The 16,055-nt window shown below is 43.8% G+C and overlaps 1 long non-coding RNA gene across 1 annotated transcript; it reads left to right on the top strand.

Moving 5' to 3' along the window:
* The first annotated feature begins 14,374 nt into the window (after window positions 1-14,374).
* On the top strand, window positions 14,375-15,531 carry LOC132899887 (uncharacterized). The gene is made up of 4 exons (XR_009656726.1): window positions 14,375-14,620; window positions 14,832-14,919; window positions 15,034-15,204; window positions 15,436-15,531. It is a non-coding gene; the product is annotated as an uncharacterized LOC132899887 (long non-coding RNA).
* The last annotated feature ends 524 nt before the right edge of the window (window positions 15,532-16,055 follow it).

Raw genomic sequence — 16,055 nt, 5'->3', positions numbered from 1 at the left:
TTCTGGCAAACCGTCCGGCACCTCAGGAGGGGGAAGCAGTACTCTGCCAACACTGTTTACAGTGCAGGTGGGGAGCTGTTGACCTCGACTGGGGACATTGTCGGGCGGTGGAAGGAATACTTCGAGGATCTCCTCAATCCCACTGAGGAAGCGGAGGTTGATGACTCAGAGGTGGACTTGTCCATTACCCAAGCCGAAGTCACTGAGGTGGTTTGCAAGCTCTTCGGTGGCAAGGCACCGGTGGTGGATGAGATCCGCCCTGAGTATCTCAAGTGTCTGGATGTTGTGGGGCTGTCTTGGCTGACACACCTCTGCAACATCACGTGGCGGTCGGGGACAGTGCCTCTGGAGTGGCAGACTGGGGTGGTGGTCCCTCTTTTTACGAAAGGGGACCGGAGAGTGTGTTCCAATTATAGGGGAATCACACTTCTCAGCCTCCCAGGGAAGGTTTACTCCAGGGTACTGGAGAGGAGAATTCGGCCAATAGTCGAACCTCGGATCCAGGAGCAACAATGCGGTTTTTGTCCTGGTCGCAGAACACTGGACCAGCTCTATACCCTTCATAGGGTGCTCGAGGGTTCATGGGAGTTTGCCCAACCAGTCCACATGTGCTTTGTGGATCTGGAGAAGGCATTCGACCGTGTCCCTCATGGTATTCTGTGGGGGGTTCTTTGGGAGTATGGGGTTCGGGGCTCTTTGCTAAGGGCTGTCCGGTCCCTGTACGAATGGAGCAGGAGTCTGGTTCGCATTGCCGGCAGAAAGTCAGACCTGTTCCCAGTGCATGTTGGACTTTGGCAGGGCTGCCCTTTGTCACCGGTTCTGTTCATAATCTTTATGGACAGAATTTCTAGGCACAGCCAGGGGCCGGAAGGAATCCTGTTTGGGAACCACAGGATTTCATCTCTGCTTTTTGCGGATGATGTTGTCCTGTTGGCTTCTTCAAACCAGGACCTTCAGCATGCACTGGGGTGGTTTGCAGTTGAGTGTGAAGCAGCTGGGATGAGAATCAGCACCTCCAAGTCAGAGGCCATGGTTCTCAACTGGAAAAGGGTGGCTTGCCCTCTCCAGGTTGGTGAAGTCCTGCATCAAGTAGAGGAGTTTAAGTATCTCAGGATCTTGTTCACGAGTGAGGGAAGGATAGAGCAGGAGATCAACAGGCAGATCAGTGCGGCCTCCGCAGTGATGCGGTCACTTTACCGGTCTGTCATGGTGAAGAAGGAGCTGAGCCAAAAGGCGAAGCTCTCGATTTACCGGTCGATCTACATTCCGACTCTCACCTACGGTCATGAGCTTTGGGTAATGACTGAAAGAACAAGATCGCGGATACAAGCGGCTGAAATGAGTTTCCTTCACAGGGTGGCTGGGCGCTCCCTTAGAGATAGGGTGAGAAGCACAGTCACTCAGGAGGAGCTCGGAGTAGAGCCGCTGCTCCTCCACATCGAGAGGAATCAGCTGAGGTGGCTCGGGCATCTCTTTCGGATGCCTCCTGGACGCCTCCCTGGGGAGGTGTTCCAGGCATGTCCCCCGGGAGGAGGCCCCGGGGAAGACCCAGGACACGCTGGAGGGACTATGTCTCTCGGCTGGCCTGGGAACGCCTCGGTGTTCTTCCCGAGGAACTGGCCGAGGTGTCTGGGGAAAGGGAAGTTTGGGCTTCCATGCTCAGACTGCTGCCTCCACGACCCGGCCCTGGATAAGCGGAAGAAGACGAGACGAGACTTGGCAAATTGGTGTATGAGTATTGAAAGCAAATATACTGACTATCATGACTATTGCACCCAAAATATGTCCAACATACTTTCTGTATTTAACCATTTATGAGAGAGAAAGCATTAGGAGCTTCATATTGACTTGGAATCAACTTGAAAAAAATTAATTATTCCATAAAAATTGTATTGCAGCCAAGGCCTACCCTGCGCCCACGTTTGCTTATAAGTCCTTTGTCGTTTCTCCTCTTCAGACCGAGGTCGCTTTGTCCCTGTCTCTGGCGGTTTCTGTACACCTTTCAGAAAATTCCACATCTCAACGTAGCTTTGGCAGATGTAGATGTAAACAACAAAAACATGTGTTTAAATGGGCGATAATGTGGCCACATCTATTGAATTTGATAACGTGATGTGGCAGCGGGGGCGTGGCCAAGCGGCGGTCTGTGAATGGAGGGCGGAGTCAGGGAAGGTAAGTGGTGGAATCATTGCACCTGATGGGGATTAACCTGTGTTTGTGTATCTTCCCCAGTGACCGCGCCCTTTAAAAGGAGAGGAGAGCAGAGAAAGGGAGCTCTCTCTCCCCAACCAGAACATGTGTGTGTGTGTGTGTGTGTGTGTGTGTGTGTGTGCGCATGCATGCATGCGTGCGTGTGTGCGTGTGCGCGACTGGGAAGTGATAAAAGGCTGAAAAGCTAGCAATAATAGTTCATTGAGAACTCAGTTCTGGCCTGCCGTGCTTCTGTGCTCCACCCACCTGGTCCAATACTACACGTGATTACCACGCTATTCAGCGAGATGCGTTATATGCATGCGCAGTAGTGAAAAAAACGACAGCTTGACTCATACACGATATGATTCGGAATTCTTCGGTATTTTCCGTCCTGCCGATAAACACATCGATTAACACAGACACGGCACGCGCTTAATATGTGGCGGCTTTAGTTGACGGTGTGTCTGAATCTTCGCGTCATATATATTTTTTATTTTTAACTAGCCAGCCGGGCTGGCTAGTGACAGGAATTACCCGCCAAATGACAAATTAAGTCGCCTCAGGCGACCGGACCACCGCGAATTTCGAGCCCTGGGAAGAGATTGTTGTCTTTGCTCCACTGGACCAGTTGGCTCACCTCATTCCTGTAGTTGGCTTCATCATTGTTAGTGATGAGGCCCACCACAGTCGTGTCATCTGCAAACTTGATGATGTGGTTTGTGCTGTAGATTGGTACACAGTCATGGGTCAGCAGGGTGAAGAGCAACGGGCTGAGCACACACCAGTGTTGTTTTTGGCAGCCATTTTTTATTTAGTTTTAGTCTTAGTCTTTTGGACAAAATGCTTATTAGTTTTAGTCACATTTTAGTCAATTCTATCCTTGATAGTTTTGGTCTAGTTTTAGTCGACAAAAACTAAAAGGGTTTTAGTCCAGTTTTAGTCATTCATTTTAGTCGAAAAAATAATTACTTTAAAGCATTAAATTAGGCCAATACAGAGATAGGAAATTGTAATCAAGGTTGACAGGTTGTGCATAACATACTCTCGACATAAACGCTGTCTGTGTGCATGCTCTCTATATAAACGCTGTCTAGTGTGTATACTCTCTACATAAATGCTGTCTAGTGTGTATACTCTCTACATAAACGCTGTCTAGTGTGTATACTCTCTACATAAACGCTGTCTAGTGTGTATACTCTCTACATAAACGCCGTCTAGTGCGCATGCTCTCTACATAAACGCCGTCTAATACGCATGCTCTCTACATAAACGCCATCTAGTGCGCATGCTCTCTACATAAACGCTGTCTAGTGTGCATGCTCTCGACATAAACGCTGTCTAGTGTGCATGCTCTCGACATAAACGCTGTCTAGTGTGCATGCTCTCTACATAAACGCTGTCTAGTGTGCATGCTCTCGACATAAACGCCGTCTAATACGCATGCTCTCTACATAAACGCCATCTAGTGCGCATGCTCTCTACATAAACGCCGTCTAATACGCATGCTCTCTACATAAACGCTGTCTAGTGTGCATGCTCTCGACATAAACGCTGTCTAGTGTGCATGCTCTCGACATAAACGCTGTCTAGTGTGCATGCTCTCTACATAAACGCCGTCTAATACGCATGCTCTCTACATAAACGCCATCTAGTGCGCATGCTCTCTACATAAACGCCGTCTAATACGCATGCTCTCTACATAAACGCTGTCTAGTGTGCATGCTCTCTATATAAACGCTGTCTAGTGTGTATACTCTCTACATAAATGCTGTCTAGTGTGTATACTCTCTACATAAACGCTGTCTAGTGTGTATACTCTCTACATAAATGCTGTCTAGTGTGTATACTCTCTACATAAACGCTGTCTAGTGTGTATACTCTCTACATAAACGCTGTCTAGTGTGTATACTCTCTACATAAACGCCGTCTAGTGCGCATGCTCTCTACATAAACGCCGTCTAATACGCATGCTCTCTACATAAACGCCATCTAGTGCGCATGCTCTCTACATAAACGCTGTCTAGTGTGCATGCTCTCGACATAAACGCTGTCTAGTGTGCATGCTCTCGACATAAACGCTGTCTAGTGTGCATGCTCTCGACATAAACGCTGTCTAGTGCGCATGCTCTCGACATAAACGCTGTCTAGTGTGCATGCTCTCTACATAAACGCTGTCTAGTGTGTATACTCTCTACATAAACGCTGTCTGTGTGTATACTCTCTACATAAACGCTGTCTAGTGTGCATGCTCTCTACATAAACTCTGTCTAGTGTGCATGCTCTCTATATAAACGCTGTCTGTGTGCATGCTCTCTACATAAATGCTGTCTAGTGTGCATGCTCTCTATATAAACGCCATCTAGTGTGCATGCTCTCTACATAAACGCTGTCTAGTGTGCATGCTCTCTACATAAACGCTGTCTAGTGTGTATGCTCTCTACATAAACGCTGTCTAGTGTACATGCTCTCTACATAAATGCTGTCTTGTGTGCATGCTCTCGACATAAACGCTGTCTAGTGTGCATGCTCTCTACATAAACGCGGTCTAGTGTGTATACTCTCTACATAAACGCTGTCTGTGTGTATACTCTCTACATAAATGCTGTCTAGTGTGCATGCTCTCTACATAAACGCTGTCTAGTGTGTATACTCTCTACATAAACGCTGTCTAGTGTGTATACTCTCTACATAAACGCTGTCTGTGTGTATACTCTCTACATAAATGCTGTCTAGTGTGTATGCTCTCTACATAAACGCTGTCTAGTGTGTATACTCTCTACATAAACGCTGTCTGTGTGTATACTCTCTACATAAACGCTGTCTAGTGTGTATACTCTCTACATAAATGCTGTCTAGTGTGTATACTCTCTACATAAATGCTGTCTAGTGTACATGCTCTCTACATAAATGCTGTCTAGTGTGTATGCTCTCGACATAAACGCTGTCTAGTGTGCATGCTCTCTACATAAACGCTGTCTAGTGTGTATACTCTCTACATAAACGCTGTCTGTGTGTATACTCTCTACATAAATGCTGTCTAGTGTGCATGCTCTCTACATAAACGCTGTCTAGTGTGTATACTCTCTACATAAACGCTGTCTAGTGTGTATACTCTCTACATAAACGCTGTCTGTGTGTATACTCTCTACATAAACGCTGTCTAGTGTGTATACTCTCTACATAAACGCTGTCTGTGTGCATGCTCTCTACATAAATGCTGTCTAGTGTGCATGCTCTCTATATAAACGCCATCTAGTGTGCATGCTCTCTACATAAACGCTGTCTAGTGTGCATGCTCTCTACATAAACGCTGTCTAGTGTGTATGCTCTCTACATAAACGCTGTCTAGTGTACATGCTCTCTACATAAACGCTGTCTTGTGTGCATGCTCTCGACATAAACGCTGTCTAGTGTGCATGCTCTCTACATAAACGCGGTCTAGTGTGTATACTCTCTACATAAACGCTGTCTGTGTGTATACTCTCTACATAAATGCTGTCTAGTGTGCATGCTCTCTACATAAACGCTGTCTAGTGTGTATACTCTCTACATAAACGCTGTCTAGTGTGAATACTCTCTACATAAACGCGGTCTAGTGTGCATGCTCTCTACATAAACGCGGTCTAGTGTGTATACTCTCTACATAAACGCTGTCTAGTGTGTATACTCTCTACATAAACGCTGTCTGTGTGTATACTCTCTACATAAATGCTGTCTAGTGTGCATGCTCTCTACATAAACGCTGTCTAGTGTGTATACTCTCTACATAAACGCTGTCTAGTGTGAATACTCTCTACATAAACGCGGTCTAGTGTGCATGCTCTCTACATAAACGCGGTCTAGTGTGTATACTCTCTACATAAACGCTGTCGTGTGCATGCTCTCTACATAAACGCTGTCTAGTGTGTATACTCTCTACATAAATGCTGTCTAGTGTGTATGCTCTCAACATAAACGCTGTCTAGTGTGCATGCTCTCTACATAAATGCTGTCTTGTGTGCATGCTCTCGACATAAACGCTGTCTAGTGTGCATGCTCTCTACATAAATGCTGTCTTGTGTGCATGCTCTCGACATAAACGCTGTCTAGTGTGCATGCTCTCTACATAAACGCGGTCTAGTGTGTATACTCTCTACATAAACGCTGTCTGTGTGTATACTCTCTACATAAATGCTGTCTAGTGTGCATGCTCTCTACATAAACGCTGTCTAGTGTGTATACTCTCTACATAAATGCTGTCTAGTGTGCATGCTCTCTACATAAACGCTGTCTAGTGTGTATACTCTCTACATAAATGCTGTCTAGTGTGCATGCTCTCTACATAAACGCTGTCTAGTGTGTATTCTCTCTACATAAACGCTGTCTAGTGTGCATGCTCTCTACATAAACGCTGTCTAGTGTACATGCTCTCTACATAAATGCTGTCTTGTGTGCATGCTCTCGACATAAACGCTGTCTAGTGTGCATGCTCTCTACATAAACGCTGTCTAGTGTACATGCTCTCTACATAAATGCTGTCTAGTGTGCATGCTCTCTACATAAATGCTGTCTAGTGTGTATGCTCTCTACATAAACGCTGTCTAGTGTGCATGCTCTCTATATAAACGCTGTCTAGTGTGCATGCTCTCTACATAAATGCTGTCTAGTGTGTATGCTCTCTACATAAATGCTGTCTAGTGTGCATACTCTCTACATAAATGCTGTCTAGTGTGTATGCTCTCTACATAAACGCTGTCTAGTGTGCATACTCTCTACATAAATGCTGTCTAGTGTGCATGCTCTCTACATAAATGCTGTCTAGTGTGTATGCTCTCTACATAAATGCTGTCTAGTGTGTATGCTCTCTACATAAACGCTGTCTAGTGTGCATACTCTCTACATAAATGCTGTCTAGTGTGTATGCTCTCTACATAAACGCTGTCTAGTGTGCATACTCTCTACATAAACGCTGTCTAGTGTGCATGCTCTCTACATAAATGCTGTCTAGTGTGTATGCTCTCTACATAAATGCTGTCTAGTGTGCATACTCTCTACATAAATGCTGTCTAGTGTGCATGCTCTCTACATAAACGCTGTCTAGTGTACATGCTCTCTACATAAATGCTGTCTAGTGTGCATGCTCTCTACATAAATGCTGTCTAGTGTGTATGCTCTCTACATAAACGCTGTCTAGTGTGCATGCTCTCTATATAAACGCTGTCTAGTGTGCATGCTCTCTACATAAATGCTGTCTAGTGTGTATGCTCTCTACATAAATGCTGTCTAGTGTGTATACTCTCTACATAAATGCTGTCTAGTGTGTATGCTCTCTACATAAACGCTGTCTAGTGTGCATGCTCTCTATATAAACGCTGTCTAGTGTGCATGCTCTCTACATAAATGCTGTCTAGTGTGTATGCTCTCTACATAAACGCTGTCTAGTGTGTATACTCTCTACATAAACGCTGTCTAGTGTGCATGCTCTCTACATAAACGCTGTCTAGTGTGCATGCTCTCTACATAAATGCTGTCTAGTGTGTATGCTCTCTACATAAACGCTGTCTAGTGTGCATGCTCTCTACATAAATGCTGTCTTGTGTGCATGCTCTCGACATAAACGCTGTCTAGTGTGTATACTCTCTACATAAACGCTGTCTAGTGTGCATGCTCTCTACATAAACGCTGTCTAGTGTGCATGCTCTCTACATAAACGCTGTCTAGTGTGCATGCTCTCTACATAAACGCTGTCTAGTGTGCATGCTCTCTACATAAACGCTGTCTGTGTGTATGCTCTCTACATAAATGCTGTCTAGTGTGCATGCTCTCTACATAAACGCTGTCTAGTGTGCATGCTCTCTACATAAACGCTGTCTAGTGTGCATGCTCTCTACATAAACGCTGTCTAGTGTGTATTCTCTCTACATAAACGCTGTCTAGTGTGCATGCTCTCTACATAAACGCTGTCTAGTGTGCATGCTCTCTACATAAACACTGTCTAGTGTGTATACTCTCTACATAAACGCTGTCTAGTGTGCATGCTCTCTACATAAACGCTGTCTGTGTGTATGCTCTCTACATAAACGCTGTCTAGTGTGCATGCTCTCTACATAAACGCTGTCGAGTGTGCATGCTCTCTACATAAACGCTGTCTAGTGTGCATGCTCTCTACATAAACGCTGTCTAGTGTGCATGCTCTCTACATAAACGCTGTCTGTGTGTATACTCTCTACATAAACGCTGTCTAGTGTGCATGCTCTCTACATAAACGCTGTCTAGTGTGCATGCTCTCTACATAAACGCTGTCTGTGTGTATACTCTACATAAACGCTGTCTAGTGTGCATGCTCTCTACATAAACGCTGTCTAGTGTGCATGCTCTCTACATAAACGCTGTCTAGTGTGCATGCTCTCTACATAAACGCTGTCTAGTGTGCATGCTCTCTACATAAACGCTGTCTGTGTGTATTCTCTCTACATAAACGCTGTCTAGTGTGCATGCTCTCTACATAAACGCTGTCTAGTGTGCATTCTCTCTACATAAACGCTGTCTAGTGTGCATGCTCTCTACATAAACGCTGTCTAGTGTGTATACTCTCTACATAAACGCTGTCTAGTGTGTATACTCTCTACATAAATGCTGTCTAGTGTGTATACTCTCTACATAAACGCTGTCTAGTGTGTATGCTCTCTACATAAACGCTGTCTAGTGTGTATACTCTCTACATAAATGCTGTCTAGTGTGTATACTCTCTACATAAACGCTGTCTAGTGTGTATACTCTCTACATAAATGCTGTCTAGTGTGTATACTCTCTACATAAACGCTGTCTAGTGTGTATGCTCTCTACATAAACGCTGTCTAGTGTGTATACTCTCTACATAAACGCTGTCTAGTGTGTATACTCTCTACATAAACGCTGTCTAGTGTGTATACTCTCTACATAAACGCTGTCTAGTGTGTATACTCTCTACATAAACGCTGTCTAGTGTGTATGCTCTCTACATAAACGCTGTCTAGTGTGTATGCTCTCTACATAAACGCTGTCTAGTGTGTATGCTCTCTACATAAACGCTGTCTAGTGTGCATGCTCTCTACATAAACGCTGTCTGTGTGTATTCTCTCTACATAAATGCTGTCTAGTGTGCATGCTCTCTACATAAACGCTGTCTGTGTGTATTCTCTCTACATAAACGCTGTCTGTGTGTATTCTCTCTACATAAACGCTGTCTAGTGTGCATACTCTCTACATAAACGCTGTCTAGTGTGTATACTCTCTACATAAACGCTGTCTGTGTGTATTCTCTCTACATAAACGCTGTCTGTGTGTATTCTCTCTACATAAACGCTGTCTAGTGTGCATGCTCTCTACATAAACGCTGTCTAGTGTGCATTCTCTCTACATAAACGCTGTCTAGTGTGTATTCTCTCTACATAAACGCTGTCTAGTGTGCATGCTCTCTACATAAACGCTGTCTAGTGTGCATGCTCTCTACATAAACGCTGTCTGTGTGTATACTCTCTACATAAACGCTGTCTGTGTGTATTCTCTCTACATAAACGCTGTCTAGTGTGCATGCTCTCTACATAAACGCTGTCTAGTGTGTATACTCTCTACATAAACGCTGTCTAGTGTGCATGCTCTCTATATAAACGCTGTCTGTGTGTATACTCTCTACATAAACTCTGTCTAGTGTGTATACTCTCTACATAAACGCTGTCTGTGTGTATACTCTCTACATAAACGCTGTCTAGTGTGTATACTCTCTACATAAACGCTGTCTAGTGTGTATACTCTCTACATAAACGCTGTCTAGTGTGTATACTCTCTACATAAACGCTGTCTAGTGTGTATACTCTCTACATAAACGCTGTCTAGTGTGTATACTCTCTACATAAATGCTGTCTAGTGTGTATACTCTCTACATAAACGCTGTCTAGTGTGTATACTCTCTACATAAATGCTGTCTAGTGTGTATACTCTCTACATAAACGCTGTCTAGTGTGTATACTCTCTACATAAACGCTGTCTAGTGTGTATACTCTCTACATAAACGCTGTCTAGTGTGTATACTCTCTACATAAACGCTGTCTAGTGTGTATACTCTCTACATAAATGCTGTCTAGTGTGTATACTCTCTACATAAACGCTGTCTAGTGTGTATACTCTCTACATAAATGCTGTCTAGTGTGTATACTCTCTACATAAACGCTGTCTAGTGTGTATACTCTCTACATAAATGCTGTCTAGTGTGTATACTCTCTACATAAACGCTGTCTAGTGTGCATGCTCTCTACATAAACGCTGTCTAGTGTGTATACTCTCTACATAAACGCTGTCTAGTGTGCATGCTCTCTACATAAACGCTGTCTGTGTGTATTCTCTCTACATAAACGCTGTCTGTGTGTATTCTCTCTACATAAACGCTGTCTAGTGTGCATACTCTCTACATAAACGCTGTCTAGTGTGTATACTCTCTACATAAACGCTGTCTGTGTGTATTCTCTCTACATAAACGCTGTCTGTGTGTATTCTCTCTACATAAACGCTGTCTAGTGTGCATACTCTCTACATAAACGCTGTCTAGTGTGTATTCTCTCTACATAAACGCTGTCTAGTGTGCATGCTCTCTACATAAACGCTGTCTAGTGTGCATTCTCTCTACATAAACGCTGTCTAGTGTGTATTCTCTCTACATAAACGCTGTCTAGTGTGCATGCTCTCTACATAAACGCTGTCTAGTGTGCATGCTCTCTACATAAACGCTGTCTGTGTGTATTCTCTCTACATAAACGCTGTCTGTGTGTATTCTCTCTACATAAACGCTGTCTAGTGTGCATGCTCTCTACATAAACGCTGTCTAGTGTGCATGCTCTCTACATAAACGCTGTCTAGTGTGTATACTCTCTACATAAACGCTGTCTAGTGTGTATACTCTCTACATAAACGCTGTCTGTGTGTATACTCTCTACATAAACGCTGTCTGTGTGTATACTCGCTACATAAACGCTGTCTGTGTGTATACTCGCTACATAAACGCTGTCTAGTGTGCATGCTCTCTATATAAACGCTGTCTGTGTGTATACTCTCTACATAAACTCTGTCTAGTGTGTATACTCTCTACATAAACGCTGTCTGTGTGTATACTCTCTACATAAACGCTGTCTAGTGTGTATACTCTCTACATAAACGCTGTCTAGTGTGTATACTCTCTACATAAACGCTGTCTAGTGTGTATACTCTCTACATAAACGCTGTCTAGTGTGTATACTCTCTACATAAACGCTGTCTAGTGTGTATACTCTCTACATAAACGCTGTCTAGTGTGTATACTCTCTACATAAATGCTGTCTAGTGTGTATACTCTCTACATAAACGCTGTCTAGTGTGTATACTCTCTACATAAATGCTGTCTGTGTGTATACTCTCTACATAAACTCTGTCTAGTGTGTATACTCTCTACATAAACGCTGTCTGTGTGTATACTCTCTACATAAACGCTGTCTAGTGTGTATACTCTCTACATAAACGCTGTCTAGTGTGTATACTCTCTACATAAACGCTGTCTAGTGTGTATACTCTCTACATAAACGCTGTCTAGTGTGTATACTCTCTACATAAACGCTGTCTAGTGTGTATACTCTCTACATAAACGCTGTCTAGTGTGTATACTCTCTACATAAACGCTGTCTGTGTGTATACTCTCTACATAAACGCTGTCTAGTGTGTATACTCTCTACATAAACGCTGTCTAGTGTGTATACTCTCTACATAAACGCTGTCTGTGTGTATACTCTCTACATAAACGCTGTCTGTGTGTATACTCTCTACATAAACGCTGTCTAGTGTGTATACTCTCTACATAAACGCTGTCTGTGTGTATACTCTCTACATAAACGCTGTCTGTGTGTATACTCGCTACATAAACGCTGTCTGTGTGTATACTCTCTACATAAACGCTGTCTAGTGTGTATACTCTCTACATAAACGCTGTCTGTGTGTATACTCTCTACATAAACGCTGTCTAGTGTGTATACTCTCTACATAAACGCTGTCTGTGTGTATACTCTCTACATAAACGCTGTCTGTGTGTATACTCTCCACATAAACGCTGTCTAGTGTGTATACTCTCTGCATAAACGCTTTCTAGTGCGCATGCTCTCTACATAAACGCTGTCTGTGTGTATACTCTCTACATAAATGCTGTCTAGTGTGTATACTCTCTACATAAACGCTGTCTAGTGTGTATACTCTCTGCATAAACGCTGTCTAGTGCGCATGCTCTCTACATAAACGCTGTCTGTGTGTATACTCTCTACATAAATGCTGTCTAGTGTGTATACTCTCTACATAAACGCTGTCTAGTGTGTATACTCTCTACATAAACGCTGTCTAGTGTGTATACTCTCTACATAAATGCTGTCTAGTGTGTATACTCCATTGTTCACAGACTCGTGTTTCTGCCTCCGTTTAACATGTCGCAATGTGCTGATGGAGCACAAACATGTCATGATGAACACACAACTAGAAGATGACCACGCTGTCCGTTAATGTAAATATGATCGCTAAACCTGCTGCTAACGTTAGAGTAGCCAGGTGTGCTGCTGCTGCTGCTCATTTAGACATATTAAGGTACAGCAACAGGTCTGAAAAGCTACATTTCCCTCCGTATGTTTCACAGTAACTCAAATATGGGTCAATATATGACAAAGCATTCAGTTGCTGTCCCAACAATAATCCCTGCAGGACAAGTTTTACTCATGACATGTTCACTGAATTTAAGTTAACTTAACCAAGCCAAATTTAGCATGAAGCTAGCGGTCCCATTCATTTTCGCCAGGTCACGGTGTTTTGGAAAACTTCATAGGAAATTCATCCCAGACCGATTGTTGAGTGACATTAACCAAAGCTAGCAAACGTATACATGATTTGTTAACAGGACTTCTTGTAACGTTAACTTACTGTCGCAGAAAGAGCAGCATGGTGAGCCTTTAGATGTCTCTTGAGGTTGGTCGTATTCTTGCCACGTAGTTTATAGCCACAGCGTGTATCTCTGTCTCCCACTACAAGGCTTCTCATCTCATCTCATTATCTGTAGCCACTTTATCCTGTTCTACAGGGTCGCAGGCGAGCTGGATCCTATCCCAGCTGACTACGGGCGAAAGGCGGGGTACACCCTGGACAAGTCGCCAGGTCATCACAGGGCTGACACAGACACAGACAACCATTCACACTCACATTCACACCTATGGTCAATTTAGAGTCACCAGTTAACCTAACCTGCATGTCTTTGGACTGTGGGAGAAACCGGAGCACCCGGAGTAAACCCATGCGGACATGGGGAGAACATGCCAACTCCGCATAGAAAGGCCCTCGCCAGCCACGGGGCTCGAACTTGGACCCTCTTGCTGTGAGGCAACAGCGCTAACCACTACACCACCATGCCGCCCCCACTACAAGGCATTCCATTTTATTTTCTGCTGGATTATGTGTAAAGTATGTCCATAAATCATCACGTCTTTTCCGCCCACCAAGCCCTTGTGCTGGCATTGCCACCGCCATGGTCCATGAACTGTGTGTGGCTGCCCCGGTGTGCACTGTGCCCGGACATGTCTGGTGGTGGGCGTGACCAAACAAGGCCAGGATGCAGGTGCATTGCTGATATTTTCAGCATTTGGCAGACAGATTGAACGCACCGTTGGAGGAAACGCCATGCATTTTGATAGTCCTATAGCCAACCCACTAACATTTTCGTCTCGTCTCGTCAACAAAAACAACAGATACGTCTCGCTATATTTTCGTGATCAAAGACTTATGTTTAGCTCGTCACTGGCCGAATCCCATTTCACCCCTTGGACCAACCCCTTGGCCCTTCCCCTCCATTTTGCGCGTTCACGTGAAGGGGTAGGGGTATCCCAATCCCAGTTAATGCGGAGGGGTAGGGGAAGGGGTAGGGCTTCTGTACCCCTCCAAACGGAGATTTTCCTGGAGCTGACTCCGAACGAAGGGGTTTGAGTGATTTCCCACAATGCCATGCGGATTTCAGCGAGATTTCATGCGGATTTCAGAAAGATGGCGGTTCCCGCGGCGAAAGATTGTCATAAATGTAAGTATTTTCTCCATTATTTACGTGTTTTAAGTTGTTATAACCGTTCTATTACTACGTCAATAGTGTTAACTAGCCTATTAACGTTAACATACTATAACATTAACGTTGTGTGATCGGTTGATGCAATGAAAATTGTGAACAAAGTTGTTATTTAGCAGTTAGCTCAAGTAATTACAAACAACAGAGGATCTGCTTTTCTGTTGTGTCGTTACGTTAACCAGCTTCCCATCCCTGTGTACTTGAACTAGGGAATCCAGAGGAAACACGCCGCTTGATTCGCTTTCGAGCTGAGAATGAGCAGCGATTTCTGAAATCCAAAGCTGCTGCTAAAAAGCTTTGGGAGTGAGTATTGTTTTCGGTTGCTTGACTGCGTACGTTTTGTTCTGTTATTCTCGCTTTTATTGTTTATATGAGTGTTCTGACACCTCATTCTGTCGGATGTGGTGCACGAAGCGCCAAAGATATCCCATTCAGTGGTGTTAGTTAACAAATCACACCCTACATTAGCTTGCTCTTCACAGTGTTTACATCACTCCTCATATTTATGATACAGGACGCTGATCAAGGAGCTTGGCCTGGAGGGAAAGGTGACCTCCCAGCAAGCATCAAAAAAGTGGGAGAACTTGAAAAAGAAGTATAAGGTATGTGGGCAGCAATGTCGTTCTAGTAGATGGATGAATGTATTATTTAAATGATTTTCAGTTAGCAATGCAAGGATGTTTTCATAAATACAAATTTCTATTTGCTTACTGCAGGAGCTGAAAAATCCACTCTCTGGGAGTGGGACAGATGAGGGCCAAACAACTGCGTGCACATGGCAGTTTTTTGAGGACATGCACGAGGTGTTGGGATCCAGGCCATCCATTGACCCTCCAGTGGTAGTGGAATCATTTTGTCCTGATGCTGATCCCACACTTCTTCTGATGGTAAAGATGCTGCCATGGATTATTTTTTTGGTGGTCTTTGTAAAGACTGATAATGTGTATGGTTTAACGTTGTGGAATGCAAACCAGTATGTTATTCTTTTTGTTTTCAAAAACTATATCTCAACTTACTTGAATTGTACACACCAACCAATTCTGGACTAAAATACCTTCACATTTTTTTCTCGCTTTGGAAAAAAGCATCTACTAAATGTAATATTTTCTTCATTTCAGGAAATCGCCGGGCCCTCCTCAGACACCTTTTTTCCCATGGCAGCCAGCACCTCTGATGCTGACACATCTACTACCTCTAGCCCTGCTCCTATTCCCCCAACCCCGTCCCCAAAGAAGAAGAGTAGGGGAAGTTAGACTTGATAAATTTCCTTGCACAGGAGAGTGAGAAGGCGCAGAAGCGCCATGAGGAGACCAAGGAGAAGACGGAGCGCTTTTTGGGTCTTTTTGAAAAATTGGTAGAAAAACTTTGAGTTCATTTTGTCTTCTTGTTAAATCAAGTCAACTTTCTTATATTTGAGACATGTAAAGTTTGTCTTTACCTGACATGTTTGGACTGTGTAGTTTCCGTCTTCCTCGGAGGGTCACACTGGTGTTGGCGTGTGACATGCTTTAATCAGCACGTCACACCCCAACACCAGTGTGACCCTCTGAGGAAGACGGAAGCTACACCGTACAAACATGTCAGGTAAAGACAAACTTTACATGTCTCAAATATAAGAAAGTTGACTCGATTTAAACCTTTTTTGTTTCAGTACAGTTCTTCCCATTTTTATTTATTTCTCTTTTTCATTTGAAGTTCTTAATGTGTTCTTAATGTGTTCTTAATGTGTATTGTGTGC

This window comes from Neoarius graeffei, chromosome 16 (assembly GCF_027579695.1).
Source record: "Neoarius graeffei isolate fNeoGra1 chromosome 16, fNeoGra1.pri, whole genome shotgun sequence".
Lineage (NCBI taxonomy): Eukaryota > Metazoa > Chordata > Actinopteri > Siluriformes > Ariidae > Neoarius > Neoarius graeffei.
The sequence above is the reverse complement of the archived record's forward strand: the minus strand, read 5'-3'. Positions and strand labels throughout refer to the sequence as shown.